Source organism: Branchiostoma floridae, chromosome 10 (genome assembly GCF_000003815.2).
Source record: "Branchiostoma floridae strain S238N-H82 chromosome 10, Bfl_VNyyK, whole genome shotgun sequence".
Taxonomy (NCBI): domain Eukaryota; kingdom Metazoa; phylum Chordata; class Leptocardii; order Amphioxiformes; family Branchiostomatidae; genus Branchiostoma; species Branchiostoma floridae.
Window position 1 is genome coordinate 3,078,071 of NC_049988.1, and position 10,148 is coordinate 3,088,218.

The window sequence follows — 10,148 nt, forward strand, 5'->3', positions numbered from 1 at the left end:
TTAATCATATTTTGCTCTACGAAATCGTTTATAGGAAATATCTCAACTGTCCAACACTGTTGGAGACCTGAAACGCAACATGGATGACATGTCCCAACTGTCCAACACTGTTGACGACCTGTAACGGAACATGGATGACATGTCCCGACTGTCCAACACTGTTGACGACCTGAAACGCAACATGGATGACATGTCCGAACTGTCCAACACTGTTGACGACCTGAAACGCAACATGGATGACATGTCCCAACTGTCCAACACTGTTGACGACCTGAAACGCAACATGGATGACATGTCCCAACTGTCCGACACTGTTGACGACCTGAAACGCAACATGGATAACATGTCCCAACTGTCCAACACTGTTGACGACCTGAAACGCAACATGGATGACATGTCCCAACTGTCCGACACTGTTGACGACCTGAAACGCAACATGGATAACATGTCCCAACTGTCCAACACTGTTGACGACCTGAAACGCAACATGGATGACATGTCCCAACTGTCCGACACTGCTGATGGCATGAAACGCAACATGGATGACATGCCTCAACTGTCCGACACTGTTGATGACATGAAACGCAACATTGATAACATGTCCCAACTGTCCAACACTGTTGACGACCTGAAACGCAACATGGATGACATGTCCCAACTGTCCGACACTGTTGATGACATGAAACGCAACATGGATGACATGTCCCAACTGCCCGACACTGTTGACGACATGAAACGCAACATGGGTAACATGTCCCAACTGTCCAACACTGTTGACGACCTGAAACGCAACATGGATGACATGTCCCAACTGCCCGACACTGTTGACGACATGAAACGCAACATGGCTAACATGTCCCAACTATCCAACACTGTTGACGACATGAAACGCAACATGGATAACATGTCCCAACTGTCCGACACTGTTGACGACATGAAACGCAAATTAGACATCGAGAAAACAGATCAGCAGTCTTTGATGCATGTCTTCGGGAGCCAAGTAAGATGTTTCCTATAAAAATAATATGACTTAGAGCTTCTGATATCTATTGGAAAAAATTGTCGTATTGTGTTTAAACCATCACTGACTTATCCACTATACTATTGAACGTACAACATAAAGTATTATTAGGCAGGGGATATATCATATCAAGGGAATTGGCATTGGCGTAATGTGATTAGAATGTTTTTCTTGAGCTGTCTGCATTTCCTGTTACTAATAGCACACTTCCCTGCAGTCTCTTGTCCCAATGGTTACCAACTGTGGCGTGGAATCTGCTACAAGGTCTTCGACACTCCTAAGCCTTTTAACGAAGCAGCTGCAGGCTGTCGCAAAGATGGCGGCACCCTTGCCATGCCCCGAGACGCTGAGACCAACGCCTTCCTGTCCACCTTATATGATTATATTAGAGGAGACTCAGAGGATATTGGATTCTCTGGTATGAATTATGGTTTCTTCATCGGCCTGCAAGATCAACGTGAAGAAGGAAGATTTGGGTGGGCCGATGGTTCTGCACTGAGGTGTACAACTCGTGGGACCTGGCTGAACCGGATGGCCGAGGCGGCTGCGTTGTGTCCGGCTTCGATTTCCGGAAAGACAAGTGGACCAACTTCGGCTGCGAATGGAGTTTCCACTTCATCTGCCAAGTCAATCCAGGTGCTTGATATAAAAGTACAATTTCTTGAAGTAATTCTTGCTTGTTAACTCGAAAAGTACTATTTGATTGAAATTGTATTAATATTATAGTCATCATTTGTCTTTACTATTATACAAAGATAAAAATTTTCCTTATGTTATTCAATATGCCAGCGTCATTCATTTCTTCCAGAGTACAGGTGCACAGAGGTGACAGGCTGAACTCTCACCAAAGCTTTAAGATGGTTCTGCGACAAACAGAAATACAACTCGACCAACCACGACCTACTCAAGACTTGCAGTTAAGCCAACGGGCGAAATAGCCAGTTTTTTCTCGATGTTATTTAAACTGTGTTGATTGAGAATTAAACACAATCACTAAAGTAATTCAGTACTAGAGAATGCAATTGCACTGTTTTAATCATTTTTAAGCCTTAGTTCAATATGGGTGTTCACAGAATGGCGCATAAGTTACAGCAATTGACACCATATGAAGGTGAGTGAAACTTGGAGGATCTGTATGTAGTGTGGAACAGTTCGATTCATAGTAGCAGTGAAATGGTTTGTGGAGCTTCACTAGAGTCAATACTTTAACTGAAGTCATGGGTGATGCTATATGGAGATTGTTTTGCTAATTTCTGTTTACTAAGAGCACTTTTAATAAATGTGTTTCATTAGGGGATTCACAATAATATGCTCAAAACACCTCCCAATCACACAAACACACACACAAACTCCAACAGAAAGAGAGAGACATATAGAAAAGATAGACTCATAAGAAGTTACGCCAGCTTTCGAATTGTGGAAAGGAGAGGCAACTACTAAAATGTGATAAACTAAAATGTAGCTTTTAATTTTCTACAAGGTACACAGATAAAGTTTTCTCTCCCCTTTCTCCAATTTAAAGCTACAATCATGATTTAATATAATTACGCGTATTCTTGCAATGAGATACCAGGGAACCGGGTTTGTGTGCAAATGGTTTACAGCCTGTGACTAACTTATCGTTCTCCATTTTTTGTCTTGGAATTTCTTACAGCTTGCGGTAAGACACAATGGGAAGTAGACACCATGGATCATGGTGTTATGTTATATTTTGTTTTAATAGAAATTTATTTCAATCTCAATCTCAAGTGGTTTTTACAAGTATAACGTAAGAAACTTAATGTCTGCCCCTTTCCTTGTATTACTGTACAATGTAAAAAATAGATCGATTTCAATCGATATATAGAGACAGCTCGACACACTTAGACAGGCATAGAGAAAACACTGTATTATTGGATGATGATTATTTTTCCTGAAGGAGTTGTGCTGATAAGTTTGTAATGCATTCCAATGTAAAGTAAAAAAAAAATAAATAAATGTAAACAAGACCACTTTCTCATCTCTACCGATTTCCTTGTGCTGTCTGGACTAATAAGTTGTCCATGTCCTAGTCATACCCACAGATAAATGCAGGAGGGCATCATTTAACAATGAAGAATGAGATATTGACGGAGCAATCTTAATTGGTGTGTCAACAAATAGTGAAGGATTTATGTGTGTTATGGCATGTTAATCAATAACAACGGAGAATGTATAAATGTCTGTGTGTCTGCTGGTAATACCAGATTGTTATAGGTGTCAGCAAGAGTAGTAAATATCTAAAAAACACATGTATTCAGCAACTGAACTTGGCGAGCTCTCACGTACCTTTTGAAAGGTTAACTTCGATTTGTCTCCCTACGTAGGTTGGCGTGTTCGCTTGTTGGAAAACAAAATGCCATTTGCACTGCACCACAGCCCGCTTGTCTTACCATATAAGGGCATAGACAACATCGCATGTTCAGACTAATCGCGATATTATTACCTCCATGAAATGTCATGGAATGGAGGTTATATTTTCTGTTATGTGTCTCTGTCTGTGTAGATGATTACTCAAGAACGGCTCGATGGATTGGTTTCATACTTGTTGTGTTGGTGGGGTGTGATGAAAGCTCGAATCGATGAGATCTTGGGAGCCGTATCTGTCGTTATAATCGATGTAATAATATCAGAAATCACCCCTATGTTTGAGATATATTGGTACATGCATCGTGCTGTATGTGTTTGTTAATGGGCTTAGCTGCAAGCAGATAGTAAGGTGACAGCTGTTTGGGGAACCCCCAGTAGTTTTAATTATATCTGCTTAGGACTGTTTGAAATATTTGTAACAGTTGGCACAGTAGTTACCTCCATGAAATGTCATGGAGGTTACATTTTCTGTTATGTGTCTCTGTCTGTGTACAAGATTACTCAAGAACGGCTGGATGGATTGGTTTCATACTTGTTGTGTTGGTGGGCTGTGATGAAAGCTCGAATCGATGTGATTTTGGGCGCCGTATCTGTCGTTATAATTGATGTAATAATATCAGAAATCCCCCCTATATCTGCGATACATTGGAACAGGCATCGTGCTTTAAGTGTTTGTTAATGGGCTTAGCTCCAAGCAGATAGTGAGGTGATTTGTATGACAGCTGTTTGGGGAACCCCGAGTTTTTTGAATATGATAATTAGTTTTATTTATGTCTGCTTAGGATATCACGGAGATGTGAAGCGTAAGTATAATTGTAAGAAGTTGAGGTACATTTAACGGTAATGCTTATCAGGTATGGATGTCTCACATACGGTACTGCTGATTTGAGTGACATGGTGATTAAAATGCCATTAGGTCCTCTCATCTTAGATGGGTTGGGTGTCAGAAGTTTTATGGGCGATACAGATGTTCTGATTTCGTTTCGATAAGGGACAGTTGTTAGTTGTCTCTTTCGTAGCCAATGGTACTTGTTTTTTAGCAGACTGGGTTGGCGCCAAGTATTCATCTTACAGTTGATTTAGGGCTATCAGAGGAAAGTGTGCATCTCATTTTTGTACCGTGTGAACAGCTGATGTTATGACATATTGGTGGAAAATCAAATCACCATCTGACTAAAGTTGGCCACATCCCTTCTTCTTTCTGAGTTTCCCAACTTCCTCCCACCACACCGCTCTGAGGCACATAGTCGAACCTCAATAATGCTGACAACCTTAGACAGTTTAAATGCCAAACATCAAGCTTAAGGAACACCACGCTACCATATGCCGTCGACCTCTTAAACGCGCAATACACAATTAAGTGTCACCAATAAATACACCACTACTTTCCCATAACATTTATAACCATTACTCTCAAATACAACCGACTATAAACATACATACCATCAACAAAAAAGCAATAAATATTTCATGGAGGTATGAGGTCCCCGAACTCTAGTTTTGTTATATTCATGTATCTCTAAGAGCTTAAGGCTGATCAATCGTTTTTTTTTTCAGTAGCGTAGAAATGTACGAGCTCAGCCGGTCCGGTCCCCTGTCTCGGGGCCCGTCAAATCAGTAGGCCCTGTGAATCATTCCAGTTCCGAAAAAAAAAAGATCACGTACATGTATATCTGAGAATGAAACTCGTTTGTAAAACTGGTATTAAGTAAGATTGCTCGGCACATGTGAGCTATTGTACTAAACACTATTGTTCCACAATGTCTTTTCACCGGGGTTAAGTACGATTTCTACCATGTCTGAACAAACCGTGACTTATGCGTAGCAGCAACAGTGCATGTAATCACTTCACTCGGTGCTTTTATTCCATTGTTATATAGCAAAAGCCCAGGCGTTATGACATCATATACACCTCGGGGCGGGTCATTAACCCAATCCACACCTTTCAGCGGCGTCCTTGATACATCTAGTACGACGTCAATGAGGCAAACAGAAAAAAAAACTTATTTCTAAAATAAGCTCCCATTTAGTTTCCCCGTTTTAGTTTTAAAACATAACAGTGCAAATATTTGACGGACATGCAGCCATTCTCTTATTGGTCGCTTTCCTAATTGGCAGGCTATCATTGGTTGAACTGCTAATTATGATGGACAGTTTTTTGTATGCCTCATTGAACTCGATTTAGACATATCAAGGCCGCCGCGTGAGAAAGGTGCATTGGGTTTATACCATAAACTGGTTACGCACCACGATAACTGGAAGAACAGGATCTCCCATATACGGCGGAGTGTGGAAGAGATTCAAGAAATAGACGTACCCTGCCATCTGAGACAAGTCTGAGCGAATTCGTATTTACTGTCTATCCGTGACAAGCTGACTCGGTGAGTTACTTGAGTATATCCGTTCTTGTTGTCTAGGGGGGACAGAAAACTACTTATAACAGCTTATGTAGCCTCCACTAGGCCTTCCTACGGGGGTGAAGGGATAAAAGGATTCGGCAAAAAATTTGGGAAATTGGCCAGTCCACGTTTAGATTCATGTTTCCTTTCCGGCCGGCCAGTTCACCCTTTCGTCAATTAATTCCTACTAGGCTTTTATTCCTAACTTCTAAAGTCCCCTATTACTATTCGACCAGGCAGGAGTCTGGTAGAAAGTCGATTTGTGTGAGTTAGACAATAGGTGAGGTTAAGCAAAAAAGTAGGTCGGGTATTAGTCAAAAGATACGGTGATGGTATCAAGAGAAAGTGACAACATTGTCCGTGTATGAATGTGTGTGTGTGTGTGTGTGTTTGTGTGTATTTGTGTGTGTGTGTGAGTGAGTGTGTGTGTGTGTGTGTGTGTGTGTGTGTGCGTGTGTGTGTGTGTGCGTTTGTTTGTTTGTTTGTTTGTGTGTGTGTTTGTGTGTGTGTTGTGTTGACAAGTGTCCCTCCACAACCTACATTTTTCAATACTCCAACCTAGAAACCCGCTTGTTGGACATTCCCTGGAGGTAAACAGACAACCGGCCATGAACCCTGTTCACAGTTTCTGGGACATACAGTACATCCAAACAAACTCTTTGTTTTTCATGCATCTTAGTGAATGATCAATGGAACGAACTGTCCACATTGTAAATTATTTTGTAACTAAGAATTATTTCATATAAATAAAGCGTAGATTTGCTTTATGACTATTACGCTTTTAGCAAAGACCTCGCAATACTATTTGGCAACTTATACAGATACAACAAAATTTTGCATTGTTTACACGTGCCTGGAACTTTCCTTTTGTAAATGATATATATTAAAAGAAATATTGAAAATTAAAGAAATCGTCTTCTAACAAGCTACAAGCTAGATATTTGCTAAACGGCCTTTGAAAATGGGTTTTTAACTTCTTTTCATTTTGAGTCTATCACTTTTCTTTCGCTACAGCGTTTACACGCAAGGAACTATAAAAAATGAGTGGGGACACTGACAACAGCAAGGAGATTGTCCAACATCTGAGGAATTGAAACTCCGAGGATCAGAAAAAGGGTGGCAATTGGCGACTCTGGATCAAGGCAAGACACCATGATATAGGTTTAGGCTTGTCATGTAGGCCTAGATTTTATCGAAAATGATTGCTACAAATTTCATCAATCTTAATAAATGAAATGTATCTAATACATAACATTAAAGGTTTTATCTTTGACCTCATGTATAGTAGTCTAAACGGTTCAAAGGCTTACAAACACTTCGTCTCAAGATTTTCAAGACCTCATGAACCAATTGATGATTGACCTTTCTTGATTAAGCATTATAAATTTAATTATGGAAGCAAGGTTTCTTTAAAACAGTTTCACAAATCGTAACATAATATAGGGTTAATGACCCGCCCTGAGGTGTACACGGTGCCATAATTCATGGACGGATCCTATAACCACAATGTATGTATATATGTAGTTGAACAGCTCATTCGGGACTACCTATTTGTTTGATACCTTTTTGAGATATCTAGTACATAGAGACATTGAAACGCTTTTAATGTTTTTGGTATTGACATCAGACGTTTTCCGCTGTTTAATTTTCACATTAACTAAAGTTGGTTCTACGCTGTCCCACAGTTAACTACAGTTGGTTTGATATCGCGCATCCATGAAAATTTCCATTTCTTTCTTTCTTAATAATTGACCTCAATTTCAACAAGACAAAACATGGTCATGCAAGCATATGTAGACCACGCAAAACATCAACTATGTGAAGCTACTGGCTGCTCGGCTGAAGAACTGCACAAGGCTATGGAAGATAGGGAAGGATGGAGGAAGAGAGTCATGGCCATCCGTGCAACCAGCACGCCCGGATGATGATGATGACAAGTGACAATATGTCTCTGTGTGCATTTTCAGAACCTCTCGGGTGTAGCAGCCTGCCTGGTTAGCAGTTTCTTCAAAGGACCAGTACCAGCAACATCACGATACGTCATAGACCGAGGGTACACACCATATCAGATGCTTTTCTTGAATGACTTGCTGATTTTCCTTGTGGCACTGAGCATCACCGTATACCAACGGACAGACATGCTGCCAAAAGGCTGGAAACATGGGGCCAACTTAATTTTTATGGGATGTACTCGGTTCACCAGTGTCCTTTGCCTGTTCATGGCGTACCAGTTTATTCCGCCTGCGAACGCAGAAGCCGTCTGGAACGCCAGTATGCCGGTATTTGTCCTGTATCTTCCTTCGACAGGTAAATGGTGAACTAACCCTTAAATTTTACAGTTCGTTGGGAAAGCCAGTAATAGTTAACCTGCCGACATAAACTGACAACTAGACAGCTCCGGGTAAAACTGAATGTTTCTGTATCAAACTATGGTTCCTGTTGTTACGTGTATCGAAATCTATTATTTTATGTACATGTAACCTTATATGTCTTGATAACAGGGGACTAAAAGTTGATTTAAAGCTTATGCTTGTGAAAGCTATCAGGAATTTTACTGCATTAAATTTTCTATCATTCCAAATTCCAACTCGAGTAACCATCTTCGGCAGCATATGGTGTGTAGCAGGTGTTGTGCTTCTGGGCTACGGTAGCTTTGTCAACATGACGTCATCAGCGAATACCACTGACGTCACTCTTGGACAGATTCTAACCGTAACTGGAGCAATTATTCACTCCATTGGTGACATCGGCTCCAAATATCTTTTAGAAACCACCCCGAGGGCAAAGGTTATGACATACACATACGCTATAAGTACGCTGTCTGCCGGGATAGGAGCGTTTGTTACCAGTTCCACGTGGCACCTTGAACCAGTGACTGCCGCAGTCTTAGTGCTGAGCTGTTGTAGTCATGGCATGGGCATGCTGTTCTTCTATATTGGTCTGAAGTCAGTAGAGGTTAATGCTGTTACTGCACTGATTCAGCTCAGTGCATTTTCGGGCTACAGCGTCCAGTGGGCAATGTTAGGGTTCGCTCCGACAGTTTTAGACGGCTCGGGTCTAACATGTGTGCTGATAGGGGAGTTTTCTATCGTGATCTGGGAGGCGTTTGTTAGTTGGAAGGAACAAAAGCACTTGGCATTTATGGAGCAACTTGATTTTAATGCCACGAAACCAAATGATACACCTTAAGCTACAACATCTAATATCTGTTAAAGTTGCAGTACGGTTGAGCCATGACTTGTTGGGTATGTATGTAAGTCAACAGCATAGAACTCAAGAAGTTGTGGATGGATTTTGATGATATTTGGTAGGTAAGTAGGAAAGGAAGGTCAAGTTCGAAAATTGTATACCTGGCGTTTTCCTACGAGTCTGCAGCGATCTTCGTTCGTAAGTGCGTTGGCTGTAAAGACGATAACTCAAGAAGCTGTCCGTCGATGTAAGTTAGACATCCAGGTAGAACGATACACCAAAAAATAGTTACTCAAGCAACTGGATATGGTTTTGAAACGGTCAGACGTTTCGGAAAGAATCCACTTTCCTTCGTCAGTGACACTGAAGTAATCAAGAAGCTGTCGATAGATCTTGATGATATTTGGTAGGTGAGTAGCGGTTGTGGAAAGGAAGGTCAAGTTCGAAAATGATATACCTGCCGTTTTCCTACGGGTCTGCAGCGAGCTTTGTACTCAAGTGCGTTTGTCTGTGGACAACATAAGACCAGAAATTGTGGATGGATCTCCATGATATTTAGTCGATGGGTAGGGGTCGCAGAAGGGAAGGTCAAGTTTGATGATGACGAATTGCGGTACTGCAGCTGAGGTTCAATTTATAAGTTAAATTTTCTTGAAGTGCTAAGAACATGATTCTTTTAATTTGTGGATAGCTCTAGGGACTGGGAGTAAATGGTGTTTTACCTCCCTAGCAGCTTGTTGAGAACTGCAGTGGCCATTTTATTGCGTACTTTAGAGGAGAATAGCTCAAGCCTAGCTTAATGGATTTTTACTGCGTTTGGAAGGTAGATGGTTTAGGTGATGGTTTACATAATAAGATGTATTCAATTTAATTCTGGTCCTCATTAACTTAATTAATCAGAAAAAAAAGGACATAGCTGCTGGTCACAATTCCGGAAAACTAGGTCATATTAAACATTAGTAATGTAGTATTACACAGGCGGTTTTTCAACCTTAAGGCTCAAAGGTAAGTGTTTGCAACGTTACATTCGTAGATAATGAAGTACATTTTCTTTTAGAATGCTCATTATACACAGAGATGAGCAAATCTCTCATAAGTACACTACATCTAGATAATAAATATGTGTGTTTAAGCAAGGACAAAATGTTCAA